Genomic DNA, 23956 nt, shown 5'->3' with positions numbered 1-23956 from the left:
CAAGGGCTTTGTGCTGATCCTTCCTCCCCTCGCTGTGGGTGTTTGGGGTGAGCCCTGAGAGTCCTGGGCTGGAACCACATCCCAGCTGTGCGTCCACACAGTGCTGCCTCCAGGCCCTGCCACTTTTCCTGAGGTGAAACAAAGCCTGGAGAGGACTGGGAGCATTCTCCCCTGGGTGTTTCCCAGTGGGATGTGCACATCCAGCTCCCATGTCCATAGCCACGGAGCAGGTGAGTGTCAGGACACAGTGGGAGCATCCTCTGGTCCAACACCCAGCCAGGCTGGCACAGGTCTGGGGGTGTTACACACTTTGCACCAGTCAGGGCTCCTAGAGAGAGGGACAGGAAGGTGCTGCAGGCAGAGAATGGGAATTTTTGTTTGTTGCTGCTGCTTAGACCAAAAAAAGAGATGGAAAAGCCTCAGTCCTCAGGCTGTTTTTGTGGCCTGGACAATGTGAGTTGTGCTGAGTCCCTGGAGGCTGCTGCCTTGCATTCCAGGTGGGAATGCAGGAGGACACATAGGAGAGGGAACTGCAGGGACAGCAAGCCCAGAGAGGTCAGAGCAGAGCTGGCGTGTGGCAGAGGGCTCCAGCAGGAGTGTTCCCAAGCCCTGGGATCAGCAGTGGGACAGAGGAGTAAATTCAACACATATTTTCCATCCCCAGCTCTCCACTCTGCCCCTAACCTGATCCCAGTTAGAGACACACAGGCAGCTGCCAAGGAACTTTTATGACTCACTGGAAAGGGAGCCTGCAGCAGGACGGCGTGCTCAGATCCAGCTGTCTCCTCTCTGCTGTTGTTTAGGGAGGACATTTGTGCTTGCTGAGCTCACCTAGGAAAGGGCCAGCGGGCCTCTGGATACAGGGAAAACTGGTCCTCAGCCCAGTCTGGGAACAGGCTGTGTATTCCTTAAAAAAAGGGAGAGATGGAGCTGGGCTGACAGGGAGCACAGCTCAGGAGTTGGGGAGTGGGCAGCTCTGGGGGAACATCCTGGCACATTCCCTTCATCTTCACAGGCTTGAACAGAGCCATTCCCCAGCCCCACTGTTCCCAAACCACCTGGGAAGTGGAAATCCCTGGATTTGGCAGTTGTGCTTTCAAAGCCCTTGTCCCTCATCTGAGAGCATCAGATGCACCCTAAAAACGGGCTGGTGTTCAGCAGCAGGGCTGAGTGACACAACCAAACCTCCCCCAGGAAATCCAGGTTAAATGAGACCTTAAGCCCCTCTGGGTCTCTGGCAGCAGCCAGATTCTGCTGCTCTGTGTTCTTGCCCCTATTGAGTCTCATCCCTGTCTTTAGGAACAACAGATCCACCTAAACCCTGAAGAGTGAGACTGAAAATCCCTTCCCAAATGATTTCTGTCATTTTAACTCCAGCCTGTCTAGCCTCTCTCTTCTAGGTCAGCCTTCCCAAGGCATCACGGGCACTCCTCGCATCCCTCCCTGGGCTTGGAATGCCAGGCACAGCACCCAGCAGAGCGGTGCCAGGGGTGGAATGCCAGGCACAGCACCCAGCAGAGCGGTGCCAGGGGTGGAATGCCAGGCACAGCAGCCAGCAGAGCGGTGCCAGGGGTGGAATGCCAGGCACAGCACCCAGCAGAGTAGTGCCAAGGGTGGAATGCCAGGTACAGCACCCAGCAGAGTGGTACCGAGGGTGGAATGCCAGGCACAGCACCCAGCAGAGCGGTGCCAAGGGTGGAATGCTAGGCACAGCAGCCAGCAGAGCGGTACCAACCCATCCCGGGACCCAAACGCACCTCAGTGGTACCAAACCCAGCACAGCCCTGCCCTGCCCGTTTCCTGCGGGGCTTTTGGGGCCGCTGCGGTCCCCGCGGAGGGGACAGCCCCGGGCCCGCCGCCAGCATCACTAGATGGTGCTCACGGCTGCCTTTTCCCAAGCTCCCGGAGCAGCGGAGCCGCGCCCGGGGATGCTCAGGGGGCTCCTGGGGGTCGCCGGAGCCCTGGGAGTCGCTGCTATTAATGACAACAGGAGGAGGATGTTCCCCATCTCTCCGCTTGTCCCCAGGCTGTCAGGGACAGGGTCGAGGTGCTGTAGGATGTGTCCCTGAGGTGTTGGCGGAACTCTGCTGCTCCTCCCAAGGATGAGCCCGTGTCCCCAGCCTCCTGCAGCTCCCCGGGGCTGCCAGGGCCGTGAGTCAGTGCAGGCAGCCCTGCACCGCATCCTGCGGGACAAACCCACCCCGGAGCAGGACACGCTCAGGGCGCTCTCACAAGGAATTGCTTCCTCATGACTCAACATCAACGGACAGAAAAAAACCCCAAAAAATGAACCATGACCATCAATTTAATTCAAACCCATCAGCGAGGCCTCAGCCCAGAGGAAAGGCTGCTGTGGGTGTCGTGGTGTGAAGCAGATGCAGGGAGAGGGGCTGGGTGTGCTGGTGAGGGCTGCCCCAAAGCAGCTCCTTTCTGAGAGCTGATGACCTGGGTGGCAGGGAGCTCGCTGGGGTGGCCTCTGCTGGGACAGCTTCTTGGCTTTATTTTTATAAATAATGAGCTATTCCTCAGCAGCTCGTTGGGGCACGAGGGAGAGGAGCAGCTGGGATTGCACTGACACACAAGACTGGGGGGGAAGTTCCAAACCCGCTCTGGCTCCCAGCAAGTCCCCAAGTCCCCGTCCCTGGGCACAGGAGAGCACGAGTGGCTGCCAGCCCACAGGCTGCAACTAATTAAAAATCCACTCCAGCCTGCAACTGGGACTTTCATTTTGCTTTATCATCCCCTTCCTCCTTGGCTTTGAGGTTAGAAAAGCGCCAGCACCACACAACATCCAGAGTTCTGGTGGGCAAGGCTGGGTGTCAGCCACCCTTGGAATTTTGTTAATGGATGAATTGAGGAGCAAGTGAAGCCATTTAGGTACAATTGTCACTACACAGTCCTGCCATGGTCAGGAAAAAATTCAGGCTACATCACCAGCAAATTTCCTGCTGTGGGATCTGATTTGCCCTCGGTGATGCCAGGACTGGGCTGGTGTTGGGAGTGTTTTCAATCCCACAATAAAAATGTCTGGGCAAAGCAAAGCCTGCCCTGCACAGCAGAAAGAGAAGGAGTGGGAAGGACAGAGAGTGCTGGCCATGGGGACACGCTGGCCTGGAGCAAACTGGGAGGGGAAGGACACAGCTCCAGGAGAAATCTGAGGGAAAACCTAAGGAAGCAGAAGGGATGAGCCAGGGTGAGTTAAATACCCAGCTTTTCACACTTTCACCCAGGACTGGAGCAGATCTGGCCCTACTGCAGGAGGATTTGGGATGGTTTTGGGGAGTGCAATGCCCATGGGGTGGGTGTCCCAACGGGTTCCTGTGCTCTGTGGGCACTGAGAGCTGCCTGACCTCCTGCTCTGCCCTGGGAAATCAGGGAGAGAGGGGAAAGGAGCCGGAGCAACACGAGCGAACCCAAATGTGTTTCCACTTAGCTGCTCCTCCGAGGCCAAATGATGTAACTCCCGTGAAGCCCTGCAAGATGTTGGCAGGAGGAGCCCAGTGACAACTCCAACTGTAAGTTCCTGAGCTAATGAGCACAAAAGTTGAATAAAAATAATAATAAAAAAGGGCTTCTTTTTTTTTTTTTGGCCTAACACAGCGATCCTCCCCGGGACAGTTTTCTTAGCAGAGAACAGCGCAGTGAAGGAAAACTTCCAGCCCCAAAAACTCCTCTCCTCTGGGTCTAATGGGGCAAAGCCAAGGGGCCACCACCCATCAGGACAAGCTTTTCAAACCAATGGAGTTGGGTTTTCCTCATCCTGAGGAGATGCTGAGGCACATCCCTGCTGCAGAAGAACCTCCCTGCCATCCCCTTTCTCCAGCCTTTATGGAGTTAACCCCCATCATTCCTCCTGAGGTTGGGTTTTTCTCTGTGTGTGTGTGTTACCAGTGAGGAATGTTTTACTACAGCTCTCCACACAGCCACCAGCCTCCAAATGGACCATGTTACAGGAGAGCTAAATATTGTGTCAGGGACCATGTGTTTCTTGTAAGACAGGCTTGAGCCACAACTGTGTAGGAAATTGTTTATCTCTCCCCCTTCTCCCTCTGCCTGCCTTTATCCTCCCACGGATTGCGTGGATGGCCGGGGCGCTGGCGATGGGAACTGGCCTGGGGATGCTGGCAAGGCTTTTTACAGCTGGGACTGTGGGGAGGGCAACTGCAGGCCATGAAATGTCCTTTTCTGCTGGTGGCATGTCCCCTTCTGCTGGCGGCTTGTCCCCTTCTGCTGGTGGCTTTTCCCTTTCTGCTGGTGGCTTGTCCCTTTCTGCTGGTGGCTTGTACCCTTCTGCAGCCCCAGGGAGCTGCAGGAGGCTGGGGACAGGGGCTCATCCTTGGGAGGAGCAGCAGAGTTCTGTCAACATCCCAGGGACACATCCAGCACCTTGGTCCTCCCCCCTGACAGCCTGGGGACAAGTGGAGAGATGGGGAACATCTTCCTTGTGTTGTCATTAATGGCAGCGACTCCCAAGGCTCTGGAGACATGTTCCCTTTGCTGGTCACCTCTCCCTTTCTGCCCAGTGACACAAAAGTCCTGCTGCCAAGGGCCACAGATGGCTCTGTCCCTAAATTTGGGTGGCATGAGGGACACTGGGAATGGCCAGCACCCTGATGGGATCTGGCTCAGCACCACAACTGCCTGGGGAACCTCTGTGAGGGGGTTTGGATGCAGCTGCTCCAGCTGTGTCAGGGAAATGTGGCCACAGATCCACCTACCCAGGATCAAGGTGGAGATGAAGCTCCTCTGCTGTGCTGGAGATCTGATGGCTGCAGGGTGGGTTACAGAGCCAGGGGGTTGATGCAGAAGTAGAGCAAAGTGTCTGGAAATTGAATTATTGCTCCTGCAGCCAACAGGGAGCAGAGCAGGGGCTGCTGCCCGTGCCATGGGTGGGACACAGATGTCACCGTGGGCAGGGTGAGGGCTGGGCCTGCACTTCCACTCCTGACTGGAAACTCAGCAGAGGCACCACAGCAAAACCCCTTTTGCCTTCCCTGAGGCAGAGTCAGCAGATTTGGGGTTTATTTATTCCCTGTACTGCTCTGTCAGGGGGATGTGAGGGAAACCTGAGCCCTGGTGCCTTCTCTCCTTGTCCTTATCCATCCATCTCGATGCCGTCCCCAAATGGAAAAAGGCACTTTTCCTTTTTACTGTCTCTGCTCTCTCCTGGCCACAGCTCTGTACAAAAACATAATTGTACATAAACATCTGATTTCTTTTACTTTGCCTCAGTAATAGCTTGTAGCAACCCTTTCCAACATCTATTAATGCTGTGCTGTGTATTAGATCCAGACTGCAGAGCCCCAAATGTGACTGTCTTCCAATAAAGTGGGGGAAAGGCTGAACCCAGATCAAACATTTGCTCCCTGCTCAGACTGAAATCTGCATCTCTGTAAGTTTAGCAAAGGATCTTGCTTTTAAACACCTTGGACTTTTGTCTGGGTGAGATATTGGAGCTGAGGCCCAGCTGGAGGAGACTGATGATCCCTAAATTTCAGTATCCTGAGTTTCAGGCAGCTGAACCAAATGCAGAGCTCAGAAAAGGAGCAGCACTTCCTTTGGGAAATTGTCTTTCTCTGGCCAAACCCAAAAATCCACCCAGGTTCTAATGACATAAAGGCATGGTAACCCTGACTGCATCTCTGGGAATGGGAAAACCAGCCAGGGCTCAAACTTCCAGCTGCTTATAAACCCTGGGAAGTGCCCTCTGCCCTTCCTCGTTAGGACACCATCAGGGTACTGCCCCAGATTTTTAAAATATCAGGTTTTTCTGCATAAATAAACCATAAATCTGCATTCTCAGCTCTGTTTTCTTCCCTTGGAGCGTGACAGCATCACTGGCACTGACTGGTGTGAGATGACAGTGACAGCTCTGGACATCCCTCTGCTCCCTCAGAGTGATCCAACAGATGATCCTTAATGAGAAAAGGACACTGAAGAGTTTGGCTGGAGAGAAAAACTGTCTGGGAAGATCTGCTGGGGCTGTCTTGAGGTATTCAGGCTTTGCAGGGCTGCTAAAAGCCATCAGATTGTTTTTCCTCTCCAGCAGAAGCAGCAATTTGGGGATTTCCCTGGCTCTGCTTTGCTTCTTGCTGCTGTCACTGGTCTAAATTGGGCTGGGTGAAGGAAAGTGGCTTCTGGTGCTTGGGATTATTAAAAAGCCTGACCTGAACCATGAGCTGGACCAGCCTTTCAGATGCCAGCCTGCTTCACCACCAGCCAAATTTCTTGGGCTGCAGCAGGGAATCTTCCCCTTTGATCCACCTTTGCTATTAAACAGCTCCAGATAAAACCACTGAGCTCATTTCTAGGAAAGAGAACAACCCAAATCTTGGAGCTGGGCAGCAGCAGGGAACCCATCTTCAAACTGCATCTCCTCAGCAGCTTCAGAAGCAGAGCAGCTCATTTTTAACACCCTACACAGCTCTTCAGCAATGATTAAAGCTCCTTAAACGTGCACCTTTTTCATCGCAGGCCCCGCTGCTGACAGGGTGCCAAGTACAACAAACCCCATCAAAAGCACCATCCCTGTGATGGATTTAATTGTCCTTCTCTTGTTTTCTGAGCAAGGAGAGCTGGATGAAGAATAAAATCTGGAGAAAAATGTCCATCCTTGTGCAGAAATAGCCCTGAAAGGCCGTGGAGGAGCCGGCCTGCAGGCACAGGCACAAAAAGGGAACACGGGGAAATAATGCCCTAAAATCCTTCTGAGGCCATTCATCACCATGGCTGCAGTGATCATCTCAGCAATAAATTCCCTTATCATCTGATTGGAATCTGATGTGAATGCCCTGCCTGTTATTTCAGAGGGAGATGGGCTGGAACTGGTGGGTAATTGGTAGGAAAAATTGCTGGTTCTAGCAAAGATCTGATACCATCGGAGGAGTTACACCAGGAGAGAGGGGGATTAGAGAAATCTGTTTACCCCAAGGGGTTTATTCATCCTGAATAAAGGTGTTCACTTCCCAGGGCCTTCCTCTCACACCCTGATTCCCCTTCAGTGGCATCTTGACATCAGAATTAATACAGTTTTTTTCCTACTCAGGAAAACGAGCTGCTGTCTGTGCACAGCTGTCTGTAAAAATGATTAAAACCTTCTCATCAAACTCCCATTAATTTATGCATTTATTTCTAAGTTGTCTCAGCAAAGACAACTCTAATTTCTTAATCATTCACATTACTCCCAGTGCTTCTGCAAACACCTCTGCTCTGCAAATTTTTCACAGCCTTACGGTGCCTGATTCAGGTTTTGTTTCTGTTTCTCTGCTGGAGAGACACCATTGGTTTATTAACATTTTTCTTTGCACCTGCAGGTCAACTTCCAGCCTGCTGTACCCAAATAATTGAGCCCAGGTTTGCAGGGAGAGCCTGCAGGCTAAACCAAAAATAGGACAACTGGAGCTCTCTGGAGAGTGTTGGGGCAGAGCCAGCAGCAAATCCAGAGGTAAGATCCTGGCTTTGCTGCAGCAAACAATCCCTGTGCCCTGACTCGATGGATCTTTGCCTTTCTCAAAGGCCTCTCCTGCTTTTCCCTTCCACTTCCCAGCCCACAGGAGACAGAATTTTGGTGAGCATTCCTGCTTTTTAAATGAGCTCCCCAGAGGATTCTCAAGAACAAAGCTGCAAGGCAGGGCTGCAGGAGGACTGAGGCTGCTGCAGGAGCACCAGCACAGATTCCTAATAAAGCATCTGCATTCCTTGCACGGCTCTGGCTGCAACTCCCCAGCGTGTCCTTCACCTTTCTGGGAAGGCAGAACTGGTGAGGGTGGTGGGAAAATTGCTTCACTGGAGCCAAAAGGGGTTTTGCAATCAGTTTTAGTGGAGCCAGGGCTGCTTTTAACCCTGTGTGTTCCCATCTCTCTGGACCACCCTGTGGGCTGCCAGTGCTGTAAGAGTGATGGAGGAAAAAGAAATTATTCCTTTTCCATACAGATTCTCCCTGGGTGGTAGGGATGGCCCCTAAGCCTCCCTCTTCAGAAGCCTGGCTTTCTCTGCAAGGATCCTGACAAAATCCACCTTCCAGGCTCTACTTGTGAACCCTGGGTGTGAGCATAGGATGATCATCCCCATATCCTCTGTCCTTGGCTGGGAACAATCTGCTTCCTGCCCATGGCATCACCACAGGATGCCAGGATTTGGTGACAAAACACCCTGCAGCAAAATCCTTCCAAACCCAGAAAATTACCCAGGGAGAAAATCTAGCCGGAGCTTTTCTCAATATTCTGTAAAACAGAGATTTGACATCGGGCTCGGAGCAGGGACAGAGCGTCAGACCCCGAAACAGCGAGCAGAGCTTGGAGGGATGGATGGAAAATTTGAGCTCTGCACAAGCAGCATCTGAGACAGGAGGCTGGAACAGCTGCCCCGGCACTGAACCGTCCCCTCCAATGGCTTTAGCAGCAGCTGGGACACAATTCCCTCATCCCTGGTGCCAATTCCTGCATCCCTGGTGCAGATTCCCTCATCCCTGGTGCTGATTCCTGCATCCCTGGTGCTGATTCCTGCATCCCTGGTGCAGATTCCCTCATCCCTGGTGCCAATTCCCACATCCCTGGTGCCAATTCCCTCATCCCTGGTGCAGACTCCCTCATGCCTGGTGCCAATTCCTGCATCCCTGGTGCCAGTTCCTGAATCCCTGGTGCTGGCAGGGGGAGGGAAGGCGCAGGTACTGAGCTGCAGCCATGCCTCTCCAGCAGAACTGAAACCTGGAGCTTGGATTCCTTCTTTCCAGCCATGGAAAAGTTGGTCCTTACCCCAGCAGGGACAGAGCCTGCTCATCCCAGCACTGCTCTGCTTTTTATGGAAGGCTTTCCATGCAACAAAAGCATCCCCAGAATGAATGAAAGGCCGTCGTGGTGGCCACGTTCCCGCGTGCTCCTGGTGCTCTTCACTTGACTCACCAACGAGGAAGCCAAGATATTTTGTGGAGGGTGTTTTGAAAGCATTTTAACTGATCTAATTCATCACCAGGGCCCGTGCTGGAATTGTGCCCAGGATGGTGTTTAATCCCTGGTTGCCCTGGGCCCATGGAGATTGTGTCTTGTTCCCTCTTGGCTGCAGCCCTGTGCCTGGAGACTGGCTATTCTCTGCTGGTCTTTGAGGCCATCAGAAGAATGAAAACATTTGTGACAGCCTGACCCAAGCTTCAGTTTCTCCTGGCCTTGTTGAAAGGCACATTGCTCACCGCAGACAAACCGAGATGAACACGCTGCAAAGAGGCCAGAGAGTTCATAAATTAAACCCAGAATAATTGCAATATCCCTGCAAAAAGGGTTTTCTTATCTTGATTTTCCCCCTTTTTTTTTTCTCTCTCTCTCCCCTCCTCCACCTTGGATTAATCACTCCCAGACCAGGAACCTTCAAACAGATTTGTTTGGAGATTTGGCTGCAGCTCGTGGTGGCTGAAGCCTTCTTGCTTTCCCTACAAAAAACAGAGCCCGTTTGGAGAGGAGGGAGAGGCCCAACACTAAAATCAGAACCCAAACAGCAAACAAAAGGAGAAGTAGAAACCTCCCTAAACCACCTCTGGCTCCTGCACATCTCCAATAGATCCTCTTCCCAGAGGCTAGAGTGGTGGAAATTGGGGGTTTAATGTCTTTCTCAGCTGGAAATTTTAATGGAAAATGACCCCAAAAAAGACCAGAATGCCATCCCAAGATGCTGTCACACTAAGCAGGGGCAGGGTTGATTCCTGGGCAGGAAATATTTCAGTTTTTTTGATTGTTTGAGTCATCCTGGTTGTGAAAATCACACAAGTGTTGGCTCACATGTACATCAGGACACAGAGCAAAGTTCTCCTCCTGAACCCTTCTCTCTACCTCACTGTCCCAGCCTGCAAAAAATCCCAGGGGGATGGCACAGCAAAATAAATGTTTTAGCAAAACAAAACACAAAAAAAAAAAACCCACAAAAAAAAAAAAAAAAAACACAGAAATGAGATTTAAATGTGTTTTCTAGGAAAAATAACAAGTTTTCCCTGTTAAAAAATGAAGGTGTTGGTAACCAGGTTGTAAAAGGGATTTGCCATGGGACTGTCACCTGTTCAGGAGAACTCCTCAACTTTCTGTCCCAAAGGGAAGGTTCCTGTGGATATTTGATTGAGGGATTTGTGCAGGAGCAAATCCTGGTCAGGGGAGTAACTGGAGCCTTCCCTGAATGCAGCAGTGGGAGAGGAAAGTTTGTGGAATGCAGAATTCCCCTCAGCTTGTTCCCAAGGAGATTGGGAGCACGGTGATAAATGAATTTCAGGAAGCCTGGGGGTTCAGCCTGGCTGAGGGAAAAGCTGCTGGTGTCCATCCCAACACTGCAAAGGCCATTTTCCACTCACACACCCGACATAAATCAGCTCTAAATGTACTTCTGCTGACATGCCAAGCTTTCCCTTGGATGCCATTCCACAGGCACACGCTCCTTGGACTGCAGGTGATTTGGTTTGATGGAGGAACCTCCAAGAGGGGAGATTTGGTGGATATCAGTGGGAGATCTGTTGGATTAGACACCTCAAATGGATGCCAGCAGAGACTCCAACCCAGCCAATGGGAATCTCTGCCTCCAAAGCAACTTGAGTCTGGAAAAACCACGTTTGAAATCTCTTAAGAGGTTTTTGATTAATGCAAATTGATTTGTTTTTTTTTTTTTTAGCAAAGTAAAGCTTTGGTTTCTATTCACCTCCCCTTGAGACTTGTTGAGTCTGAGGTTTCTTTGCTGAAACAAGCACAGCTTTTCTTTTAGATAGGACAAAAACCATCCCATTCCTGTATTCCCGAAGAATTCCAGTCACCAAAACACAACCAAAGACGTGAGAACAAGTCAGGCACTCCAGGCTCCTGTGGGCGGCAGGAAAGGAGAAACTGGGGCAAAAGTTGAACCAGGATTTAATTTTATCTGGATTGATTCATCTGTCCCTAATTAGTGACAGCTTCCCAGGGCATGATGTAAGAATATGCAGAGGTTTTTAAGGAATAACTCTGGGCTAAGATAAAGTGTAGCCATTCTCAGAGTTCTTTTTTTACGCCAGCAGAGATTTGGGCAGTCAAAGATGAAAAATAGATGAAATTCCACAATCACACATGTTGGAGACTAAAATCTGTTAGCGTACAGATCCTGCCTTCTTGCCAATTTATTGTGGAAAAAACAGTAATTTTTCCATATCCTCTGGTTTAATAGTTTAATATCTGTATTTAGTTCTACTCCTAGAACTGCACAATTCATGGTGCTGTGTACAAAAACCTTGTATGATTTGTTCTGGAAGTTCCAAAACCATCTGGAAAAAAGTGGTGATGTTTAATGGCACTTCAACAAAATAAATGAAGCAGTTAGCTGAATTAAAAATCTCTATTTTCTGGCTTTGCATGGCAGCAGTGTGAGACTGGGCCAGAGGCTGATCTTGCTCACTTTGTGCTGCACCTTCCCTGTGTTTCCTGTGCTCCCTGTCACACCTGCAAGTCCAATTCCTCCTATTCCACCTCAGTTCTCTGTGCTCACGCCCTTGGAATCCTTCCAGGCTGCTTTTCTGCCCTCTCCTCCTCCTCCCCTTCAGATCCAAGCTCCAATCCCCCCTACAAACAGATCCCTCTGGTGCCCTGACCACCTTCTGCTATTTCCACAGGCTGTGCAACGTGGGACCTCCTTCTCCTGTTTCTGACACCCATAAAAACCCAGCACCTTTCCCCAGAGAAGGGGAAAATCAGGATTTGGGCTCCTTTGGGCTCGGGGGTGCTGTGCGCGGCCTGGAGGCAGCAGGAGCGGGCCGGGCCGCGTTGAGCAGATGGTGGTTCTGGCCTGCAGCTGAGGCCTGGATCGCTGTGCTCAAATCCCATCTTTGATACACTTCCAGCTTTTATCAGCTGGTTCCACTCAAGCTTTGGCACGGCTGCTGTGAGGGGAAGGCCAGGAGAGCACTCAAACAGCCAGAGCAGCTGAAGGGCCCGGCACAGGACAAGGGCCCTGTCCCCGAGGTGCTGCCACCACACTGGAGCGGGGACTTCCCTGACTGCTCCAGCACTTCACTATTCACCTCTCTGTGCAAAAAAAATAAACCCCAAAACTCCAGGGCTGCAGTGCTCACACAGCCTCTGCTCCCCCCTGCCACATCACGCTGCAAGCAGCCTGCCCAGGCGATGTAAATCAAAGATTCTGGGAGGATTGAGAGCATGTGAGAGTGTTTTCTGGGAGTTAAAAGCCTCTCTTGCCTGGGTTTTGGCTTTGGATGACCCCTGCTCCTAATGCACTCCTCACTTCATTCACCCCTGCCAGTGCCAATGCTCTTATTTATGACTTCAGTAATGGCTTTCTATCAACAGGCCCTGCAAGCTCTCCTTGCACAGAACATTCCTCCAAGTCAGTCCTGCCCCAGGAGGATTCCCAGCCCGAGCTCGGGCCGGGGCCTGCTCAGGGCAGAGGAGAGGACGTTCAAAGGGCTCCCACTGAGCTCAGCTGGCTCAGAGCCCGAAAGAACACACATCCACACCCTCAGAGCTGGAATCGAGGGCCTGATGGAAGCTCACAAGGAGGAATCCAAAGCTCTCCCAAAGTCTTCAGGAGGCTCCGTGGTTGTTTTGCCATCCTTTTGCTGCTGCACATGGACCACAGGGTTTTACCCCTCAGGAGGGATCTCAGGCAGCCCCATGAAGCTGACTGAAAATCCTTCCACAACACTGAGCCTGGGCTCTTTTTTCTCCCTTCACTTAAAAGCCACAAAAACATCGAGAAATGCCTGAGCAGGAGAATCAATCACACACACAGGAACCTTCTGGGTGCCATGAAACAGCCTGTGCTTTCAGCCTTGGCAGTTTGTTCTTCTTCCTTTTGGGAGGCAGCACAGACATGTTTTCCATTTGGAATATCCCAGGGGTCTTGCAGCTCCTGCTGAGCCCTCAGAAGTAAACGAGTCACTTTTCCCAGCAGCAATCCCAGCTACAACTGAGAAATGTTGCTTTTTTTTCACCATATCCAGGCTGACACTTGGTTCAAGCCACGGGAAAGTGGAGACAGAGGGTGCACCCCAGAGCAGGCCCAACAAATGCATAAATCAGAGCATCTTAACTCAGGTCTGCTCCATCTCCCTCAGCTGTTCCACAGGCCAAGCCCAGCCCTTCACTGGGGTCATTTACTCAGCTGTTTAGTGGGGATTAGGGTTAGATTTAGACTTAGGGTTAGGAAAATTGGAATGTCCTTTAAATGCCTTAGCCCCAGCCAGGTGTGGGAACAGGAAGGTGGCAAAAACCTCCCAGTTCTTGGAGCTTCCAATTACCACCAGTCCCACTAGCACACATAAAATGTGCTTATTTTTAAATCAAAAATTAAAACCCATGTTTTTTCTGATTTTTTTTTCTGATTTTTTCTGATTTTTTTCTGACTTTTTTCCGATTTTTTTCATTCATTTCAGCCTTCTCCACTCAGGTTGCTCAGCTCCAACCACTGCCAAAGCCAGCACTGAGGATGGATGTTCCTCAGGGAGAGGGAAAACCCATCAGCCAGGAGGGGAAGGAATTTGCTCTCTCCTGAAAGACACACTCAGAAGAATTGTGCCAGCCAAGTGTGCCCAAAAGCCCCCATGGAAATCATTCAACATGTGGGGCATTTTTTGGGCTGAAGTCTAATTCCATCTAATTGCTGTTTGATTTTGATCCTGTTTCTGTAGCTATTAAAGGAATTGTTGAAATGTCTCTGCTAAAAGCCTTTCTTCTTTTTTTCTTTTCCTCTTTTTCTTAAATCATCCTGGAAAAAAAAAAAAAAATAAAATAAAAGGGGTCATGTTGCAACTCTGGGAGTTCATGAATGGCCATTAGCTTCCAATGATCCTACAACAAAGAGCCATGGGAAGCCTGATGTTTTCCCAGAGCTGGGAACTCTCAAATTTTGCAGAACTGAGGAGAATTCTGCGGGTTGGTAATGAAACCCTTCTGGGCACGAGGCTCAGTTCCTGGGGGGAGATGGGAGCATTGGAGAGGTTTGCAAACAGGAGGCAAGGTGCCCTGGTCTGGGGAGAGAAAGAAATTATATTTTTTGTGTGTTCCCTAGGGTACAAAAATAGCCCTGGTTTTGGAGTTTCTCGTTATTTTCCTGTTCCTGACCCACGTTAATTTTATATTTTACCTATCTCATAGAACCAGCAGAGAGAGAACTCTGGCAGGGCACTGGTGAGTCCAGAAATCCACTGGGAGCTTCCCTTGGCCCAGCTGGTGCCAGAATCATCACCAAAGGTGCCCTGGTCTGGGGAGAGAAATAAATGATATTTTTTGTGTGTTCCCAAGGGTACAAAATAGCCCTGGTTTTGGAGTTTCTCATCATTTTCCTTTCTCTGACCCACATGAATTTTGTGTTTTTCTCGTCTCCTAAAACCAGCAGACAGAGAACTCTGGCAGGGCACTGGTGAATCCAGGAACCCACTGGGAGTTTCCCTTGGTACCAGAGTCATCATTAATTATTTTTCTCAGCCCCATTTTTAGCACAGCCCAGGAGAGAATTAAACATCCTGTGTGCTCCAAATCTGGCAAGTTCTCATGTTCTAATGGCCTGCAGCAAGGCCAAAGCCCTCCCTTATCAGTTCCTCAGAAAATTGATTTTATGTTAAGGTGTTCAGCAGGTTTTGGGAGAAGGAACAGAAAAGAGTAAAGTTTTCCTGTCCTGGGAGATTCCTCCATTCCCTTGTTTCATTTGCAATGAAAAGCTGGAGTTTGGATTGGTGGTGAAAGGTGAAATTTTTTTTTAATGTGTACATAGAAATGCTCTGTTTTTATTCAACATTTGGTAAATAAAAATCACCAAAAAACCCCCACCACACACCAAAAAATAATTTAAAAAATGTTTCCTTCTGGGTTTTGCTATTTCAGCATAATTTTCCCAGGAGCTTCTCCCTTCCCATATGATTTTTTGGGGGTTGGAACATTTGGAAGAAGCTCCTGGATATGAAGTGTGTGGAAAAAGCAGTGGAAGGACTGGAGAGGGGCTTTTATGGCTTCCTTACACATCCTGGAAGAGATGCTAGGGGAGATTCCCAGGCTCTCCCACCTCACCCACTGCAATCCCTCTGGAGAATGGAGGCAGGAGAGGCCTCCCAGAGCTGCAATATTCCCATTCCTGAGTTTTGTGTCCTCCAGAGAGGACCAGGACTGCATGAAAAATGTCCTGAGCGTGGCGAGCCACAAACGGAAAACTCAGAGCAGGGAGTGATCCCAAAAAATACAGGATTGCAGTGCCAAAGGGACTGGATGGAAAAGGAGCTGGTGCCACCCCAGCCCCTGGAAAACAGGGAGCTTGTTTGCTTTGTACTTTTTTTTCCTTTTTTTTTCCCCCCTTTTTTCTCTTTGGCTCCTGCCTCTGCCCTGAGAAGCCAAATGAGCTCATGGTCTGAGGAGCTGAACATGAGCAGAAGGAAGATGACATTGGCTGGAAAGAGGAGCAGGAATGGAGCTGCTGGACATCCTCCTTCCCTCTGGCACTGGGAGGGAGTAGGAGACAACCTCAGGGCATGGACATGCACACAACAGCCCCCAAACCACCTCTGGAATTGTGGGGTCATGGAGTGGTTTGGGTTGGGAAGAACCTTAAACTCATCCAGTCCCACCCTCTGGGCAGAGACACCTTCCACTATCCCAGGTTGCTCCAACGTGGCCTTGGACAATTCCAGGGATGGGGCAACCACAAATTCTCTGGGCAATTTTTTTTCTGTGTGGTTTCGTGGCTGCTGCTCCCTCCCACTCCAAAAACACATCACCTCCTTCACCTGGAATGTCCCACCCCACCCAATGGACTTTGACATGATTCCTCAGAGCAGAAGATGGGAGCCCAAATCTCAGCCAGGAATCCACAACAGAGATTTGAGAAGCACAGAATTCCAGCTGATTGCTTATCCCAAATGAAAATCCCTTTGAGCTGGTGGCTGCTGCCCCTCTGGCCACTGAAGCCTGCATGGATATGTGGGATATTTTTATCCAGGCTCTTTGGAGCAGGATAATGATATGGTGGTGCCTCCTCCCTGCAATTCCATGAGGTCTCTCCTGCATTTGGAAGATGATTCCAGCCATGGCACTTCCATGCTAAATAGCAGGAGGGAAAAGAATGAGCTCTTGATTAAAATCTGTCTAGACAGCCACAGCCTCCTCTGGTTTTAGGTCCCAATTTAGAGGACAAAGGTATGGAGGGATTGACATCACTTCCCAAAAATCTGATCAGTTGATTCCAATGGCCACTCCTCAATTTATCAGCAGTTTCGAGATATTTGGTATTTTCTGGTGACCCTCAGTGGCTCCCAGAGCAAATGGGACCTCTAGAGGTGGAATTTTATCATGGAATCATAGAAAGGTTGGAGCTGGGAGCTGGAAGCTTTCTGAGGTGGGACAACACTGATATTAAATGGGATATTTTGAGCCATCTCAAGGCAACTGACAGCCCTTGAATTTTGCAGAACTGAGGAGAATTCTGCTGGTTGTTAATGAAACCCTTCTGGGCAAGAGGCTCAATTCCTGGGAAGAGATGGGATCATCGAGGTGGAATTTAATCATGGAATCATAGAAAAGTTGGAGCTGGGAGCTGGAAGCTTTTCACGGTGGGACGGCACTGATATTAAATGGGATATTTTGACTTTTGAACCTGGGGGTTGCTGTTCCCACAAAGAAGACCCTGCTAACTTTCAGACCATTTGTGTAGCTTAAAACTCCCCAAGCCCAGAACTTCCAGCTGCCTGTGGAATTTCTTCCCCAGCATCCACCCAACCCTCTGAAGGGAAAGGCTTCACACAGGGCCGATGCCCCAGGGGACTCCATGTGGCAGCTGAGCCTTTCCACTTGGAGCTCAGCTTTTCCCAATCCCAGCCATCCTCAGCATAAACCCAGTCTGCAGCCTGGCCTTGAACTGCTGCTGGCAGGACACATTTTTTAGGCTCAGCCTAAGAGTATTTTATTCTGCCTGTGGAAAAGCATCAGGATCCCAATCAGCTGTGTCCCAGGTGGCTGTGACAGCACAAAAACCTTGATCTGGGGACACTTTGAGGCCACATCTCCAGTGCAATTCTCACTGGTACTCCCTGTGATTGGGAAATTAAGTCCCTTAATTGCCCCATTATTTAAAGCTGTTGAGCAGAGCCGAGTTGAGGCTGTGTTTTCCATCCCCTGACAATCCTGGTGAGTGGTTCTGCAGCTCTCAGCCCTGGCTTTGCTTACAAACCCCACAATTATTGGCCTCTCAACCACGCTGTCGATCTCCAGGGTTAATCTGGCTGAAACTCTTTGGGCTCCACGAAGAACAAACAGTGGTGTGTGAGTAGGTGTAGAGAAAAGCAGGGTCTGGAGTGTTTGGGTACGAAATTGCTTCTGCCACAATCGATTTCTGCTGCAGGAGATCCTGATTTGGCCAGGCAGGGGCTGCTGGGGCTTGCTCAGCCCTGCAAAAAGCAGTTTATTGTATGGTGACTCTCTGATCTGGTGAACTAAACAAAGGGAAATAAAGTGAGACACTAATTGAGATGTAATTAAATTTATATTAATTCCTAAAAGGGTTAGAAGGAGAAAAGCAGAGCTTTTTGGTCCTGGTAGAAGAGCTGATTTGCAATTGCTCTCCTGAGCAGTGGCATTAAAAGAATGACAGGATAAGAGGAAAAATTAGGAATTCTGTGCTTTTTCAATTCTTCAGTTCAGCTGGCCTTTGTGTCTCTTTCTTTTGGAGAAGTGCTCCATGCCCTGAGTGTGGAAGCAGCACCAGGAAGAGGCTGGCACTGCACATCTGGAATAAAGCTTCTGAGCTCTGTGGGGGTGGTGGGACTGCAAAACCTTTAATGAGAATCCCAAGCTTTCCAAAAGTGGCTGGGAAAGAGGGGTAAGGAGACAGCACAAAGTGCTTTTCATCCAGAGCTCAGGAGCATGGAATGACTCAGTGTGTGCTGACTTTTGTGCCTGAGATGTCTTCAAGCCCTTAATGATTCCTCCATCCACAGGCCCACAGAGAAAGGTTTAATGTGCTTTAGATGTGAGTCACAATTCCAGCCCTTCCAAGGCAGAGAAACCCAGGGAAAAAGAAGGAAAAAGAAGAAATGGATCTTTATTCTGCCTGGGGATGAGTAACCCCAGGCACCCTCTAACTTTCATCTCAAGGGTATCATTCAAAGCCAGCCTGGGGAGCCTCCCAGTGCCACACCAGGCTGGTGCCACAAGGCCAGGGTTATTTTGGGAGCAGTGTCTGGCTTTCCAAGGCCATGATCCCTGCTCCCTTTCAGCATCCCAGGCTTCTCCCAGCCCGGGACCATCGCAGTCCCTTGGATGACAGCTCATTTCAAAGGCAGACAAGGCTTCCCACAGCTATTGTCCTGTGGCTGTCTGCATATTTGAGCCCTTCCCTAGTCCTGCTCCCATTGGAAGCTCTGAACTTCAGCTGAAGGCACACAAATTAAACTTTGAACTAAATAAAAGGCACCCCACTCCCCCCTCCCCGTCCAACCTTTACTGAAATACTCTTTAAAAACAAATCCTGATATATTCTAAACTCAAAACCATCTGGGTTTCCAAGCCTCAGGAAATTACAACTCCCATTCTGGAAATAAAATACATGTTTGCCCATAGATTGTATTAATTAAACCCTATAATATGGAGAGAGGCCAGGGAAATGCTTTCCTGCTGGCTGGCAGACTTGAATAACAATTTATTATCTCACCAATTGTTATTAATATTATTATTATTTTCGTTATTATCATCATCATCTTTTCCATCATGTCTGCTGTGACAGTCAGAGTGTTCTGTGCTGATCCAGAGAGAGAAGTAACTGGTTTCAAAGTGATCTAATTATTATTGATCTGCCCTGTTTCCTTCTGGGGAATCCCAAATCCTTGGAGATGTGCTGACTTATTGATTGCAGGGTGTGAGCTTAGCAAGGAAAAGGTTTAGGATTGAGTGATAAGCCTGGTAATTAATTAAAAAATTAGAAAATATTTATAAAAAAAAGCAGTGGCTGCCTGAAGGTGCCAGATCTGCCCTGCAGGGCTGTGGTTGTGTCCCCCTTCTCCTGTCCCACGGATCATTTCCCATCTGTGAAGACTGGATGGGGAATTCCCTCATGGATAGAGCCTGCCCAGTGCCACCATCCCTGCTCCTGAGCCGGGTTCCTGCAGCTGCCAGCCCAACAGCATGGTAGGAAATGCCACATCAGAAACATTCCAGCCACTGGGCAAAATGCTCTGGGGATTGGGAAAAGTGCAGACCTCAGTTGTTCTTGGTGGGGTTTGCATTTTTTCCTGGTGAGGTGAAGGGCACGGAAAAACCACGGTGCTCTCTGTGGTCGGAGTTATTCCCAAAAACCAGAGCAGTTCCTGGTTGTTAAATCACTCTGAGCTCAGGGAAGGTGGGGTCAGCTCCTCCAGCAATAAACCCAACACCCAGTGGGTGCAGGGGCTCCTGGAGCTGCCCTTTCCCAGACCCCAACCCTTCCTCAGAGGACAGGAGTCCGAGCAGCCTCGGCAGCAGGAATGATTTGCGAAGACAAGGCTTGAACTTGTGGATTCTGAGCAGAGGCCAAATTGTCTCGGACTTCAGTCCATGTCTTCATTCCCCAGTTGTGTCAGCCCATCCTAAGTTGGAGAAATCACTGCCAAAGGAAATCTGGACCCAGATTTTGAATTCCAAGCCCTGGAGTTGGCGACAGTTCTATCAAGAACTATGAAAAAATTTAGGGAAGATTTTCACGGCCAATTTTTTCTGCCTGGATGCAGCTCATGGCATTCAGGTGCTCCAACACCAATACTGATTTTGTGAGGTATTTTTATGGCACTTTGCTGTGCCTTTGCAAAGGGGAAAGGAGCATTATTTATTCAGGAGTGATCTGTAGGAAGAGCACGTTGCAAATCCAACTTCTCATCCTCATCCAAGGGGCATCAAAACAACGTTTGGAGCAGAAGCAGCTGCGAGCTGGATGTGGAGTGCCCATGCTGGTGTTTTTTGGGAAGGAGGATTTCAGGAGGCAGCCAAGAAACGTGGCAGTCTGCAGCTGTCACCGCCCTGCCACGGGAGCAGCCCCAGCTGGCCACATGTGTCCAATGCCCGGGAGTTGCCACGGGATGGGAACGTGGCTGGCATCCCAGCCCAGCTCCCTGCCCTCCCCACACCTCAGCCTCCCTCAGCAGCCCAGGCAGAATCCCTTCCCTGCCATGAACAGCCCAGGAAGTGCAGATTCCATGTGGGACAAGCTGGAATCTGGTGACAGCTCCCTCCTCTCCCCGAGCAGGGTGTGTTGAGCAAGACAAAACATCCCACTCCCTCTGGTCCCTTGTTCAAATAAATGTCAGCTCCTCTGATCAGCCTCTGTGTACAAGCACACAGCCAGCAGGAGAAAATCAAACATCAAAAGGAAGGAAAAGCCCCGAACAGGATATTGCCATCAATAGGAGTTCTGGGGATGGAGATGAAATGGAAAATTGAGGCTCAATCCGCTGGAGAGAAGTTAAAGACTCCCTTAACCCTTGAGCTGACGTGAAAGGCAGGAGAGCTGGGAAAAGCTCAGGGTTACTTCTTGTTCCACAGGCAGCTGGGCCATGCTTTCCTCAGGAATTTGAGGGAATTTGGCACTTAAATTCCTTGGAAAGTAATGCCACAGGTTCTTTGGGAATTGCCACTTTAATTGCTGCCACAGATCTAACATGGCACTGGGGAAAAACCAAATTTCCTTCATTTTTCTCCCACCATAATTTTTCTGTTGTTCTTTTCCTGGTGGAAAGAGCTCTTTGTTGCAGTGATGAGGAGGAAAAAAATAAAGGATGATAAAGGCAGCAAAGGTACAGGACAAAATTTTCTGCCAGAATTTTTACTTTGGGCTGAGAAATAAAGAAAGAACTAAAAGAAGGCCCTGATGGAGAATTCCTGGCAGCTTTCATGTCACAACCTCTGACCTTTGGCCACGTCAGCCAAAAGGCTCCTGCAGACAGCCTGACCTATTCCCAGCTCTGTGCTCTGGGCACTGGGTCAGGATTAATCCACCCCTGATTGGGAAATCAGAGCCCAAATCCAGTCTGGGGGTCAGCACTCCCACTCCATTCCCACTGAGCTGGACACCCCAAGCAAAGTCTGTGCCCTCAAGGGCCACGACCCCCTGCTGCCACCTGAAATGCACAAGAGCTTCAGATTTATCCTTAGAAAACTCCATTTATTTTCCTAACATCTCTTTTTTGTTTATTTTAAGGAATAATCAGTGGTAGAGTTTGTATTAAGGACTGTCTCTTCTGGCACATTTTTATCTGACAGAACAAAGGGATTTATTTCTGCAGTGAAGAAACAGAAAAATAACTCATAAAGGCGACTGTAATTCTGTCTATTTGAAGTTGTTTCGAGCTCTGCAGCAGCCCCAGATAACTGCAGGAGCTGTAAGTGTGGAAGGGACTTTTATCTCACTGCCTGGATAAGCATCTCCTTGACTTTATCCGGGATTTCTCAACATGAGGCTCTTGTTTAATAACAGGAAGCAACATCATAGAATTATTAATGTTGGAAAAGACATCTGAGATCATAAAGTCCAAATCCCCAGGTCCAGATTCTCCTCAGGATTTGGGATGAAAACCTGGCTGGCTGGTGAGGAACCCTTCTCCCCAGAACAGATCCATCCCATGGGATGGATTTGGGAACACAAACCCGTTTCTTCTGCTGGCTCTGGACATTCCCAGCACTCCAGGGAACCTCGACACAGAGAGAGAGGAGTAAAAGAAGAGAAGAAAGAGGAATAACTCCGTGCTGAGGCTTCCTGGAGCAGGGCAGGGTGAGCAGGTCCCATCCTGACCCAGACAGACACATTCCCATCAGGAACTGGGTCTGGCTGTCCCTCGCTCCGGCCGCTCCGACCGTGCCAGTTCTTAACCAGCACCACTTGCTTGGCCTGAGCTGACCCCGCCAGTACCTGGAAGCAATGAAACAGAGAAGCCACGGAGGCAAAGGGGTTGTTATTGAACAGGTTTGACCAGCAGGGAAAAGGGAATCTGGACCCTGACTCTGAGATTCCCAAGGTGCCGGTGCTGGAGCTGGTGATGCCGGGACTGCGGGAACCCAACCCTGTCCCTGTGCTGCCCCCACAGCCCCTTCAGGGTTTGTGCTCCTTAATTCCAGGTGTTCCACTGGCATTGCTTCCCCTGTTTTGTTGGAATAGCCTGAATTATTCCCTGCTGCAGCAGGATTAGGACAGAGTTGATGAACTGCAGGTTTTCCTCAGGCACAAATCCCCACCCGTGCCTCGCTGCCATCGCGGGCAGAGCAGTTGGGATTGCGCTGGGAATTTTGGGATAAAACACCCCAGAGGGGCAGGAGGAGGGTGGGGGTGCTCAGGATGAGCTGTGGGCACATTCCCAATCCTGCTGTGCCTTTTGGGAGGCCGGCCATGCATCCCAAAGGTGGTGACACAGGACATATGGAGCTCCAGGTTCCAACCTACATTTTCCAAGAGCTGTTTAAGGCATTCCTGTGCTGCGAGTAATGTGCTGGAAAGGAGCCAGCCTCGGGGATGTTTCTCTAAACACGTCATCCCTCGCTGCTCTCCCACCTCTGAAGGATGTGGTGTTTCCCTCTCCTGCTGTGGAAAGCTTGGATGTCACTTCAGATTTTGCTGGGCCATTAAAGCTCAATTTTTCATTTTCATCCAACCTTCAGGTTCAGCACAGTCCACGTCAGAAAACCTCTGGAGCTTTTTCATATCGCTGGTGCCTTGAGGAGATGATTTCCTAGAAAAAGCCTTGGATTTCTCCAGCTATGCAAACATTCCCTGGACATCCTGTGTGTGGATGTGATTAAACACAGCACACACACCCATTGCATTGGGGGTTTGCTTTTATTTGCTAGAATTGTCCCATTTCCTCCTTCCAGCCTGGCTCCAAAATAGCTGAATGCCCTAAAAATGAACCCCCAATTCCATCCTTTGGGAAATAAATATGCACCCAAATTTGTTCAGGAAGAGCAAATTGTTAGGAACAAGCTCTAGATTTATATTTCTCTAGAAGCAGCAGGATTTGTGGATGCTTACCCAAAGGAGGGGATAAATGAGGGCATGGACAGAGGGATTGGGGTTTCTTGAAGGGGATGTGCAGCCTGGGGCTCTGCTCTGCTGAAAGATGTGGGAGTTTTAATCCCTATTTCCCTGCCCTGCAGCATCCATAGGTTTCTCAGGTAGCTCTTTCTCCCCAAATCATGAGGGACCAGAGGGGACAGAGTCATTTTCTAGTAAGCCCAACAAGCAAAGAACTACACAAACCCTGCTCATTGATAATTAGGATGTGTTTAATTAGAGTCACAAGGCAATAATTTAGGACCAAGATTTTATTTCATCCTAAAATGTCATTAAATTCTTTGCATCCAAGCAGAGACCAGCAGCTTCTGCTGTGCTTTGCTCTCCTGTTGCAAGCATGAAACTTCCCTTTTAATCAAAGTTTTCCCTCAGAAATCCAGAGCGAACCGATGGAATTAGAGCAGGACTCACGTGTCTGTGTTCAGAAAGAAATATCATTAAATCCACTTTGCATTCAGAGCAGGCTGGAATTACATCTAGGGCTGGATCCACATATCTCCAATTTTATTCTAAATGCTAATTCGAGTCTGGGGCTTCTTTGATTGAGGGAACAAGGCAAAAAAACCAACGTGCATTTTCCACAGACAAGGAGAATTGTCCTCCCGGTTTAATTTGTTGTGAGAATCCCTCTCTGCATAATTTCCAGCTCTTCTTAGCAGAGCTGGAGTGTCCTTCCCTGTGTTCTGGTGGGAAGCAGCTGTAAATCCATCGTGCTCTTGGGATGATTGCAAAACTTCCATGAAACCTGACTCACAGTCTAAAAATGTGCCAGTGGAATGGTGATTGCATCACGTAGGTGCTGCAGAGCCACCAGAAATTCAGGAATCTCCTCTCCTCATCCACCCTCCTTCCTGCCACGTGTTTCCTCCTCCTCCAAAGGACTGGGAAACACTGGGAGTGCATCTCCAGGAATCTGTTCCACGAAAGGATCTGG

Source organism: Haemorhous mexicanus, chromosome 21 (genome assembly GCF_027477595.1).
Source record: "Haemorhous mexicanus isolate bHaeMex1 chromosome 21, bHaeMex1.pri, whole genome shotgun sequence".
Taxonomy (NCBI): Eukaryota; Metazoa; Chordata; class Aves; order Passeriformes; family Fringillidae; genus Haemorhous; species Haemorhous mexicanus.
The sequence above is the reverse complement of the archived record's forward strand: the minus strand, read 5'-3'. Positions refer to the sequence as shown.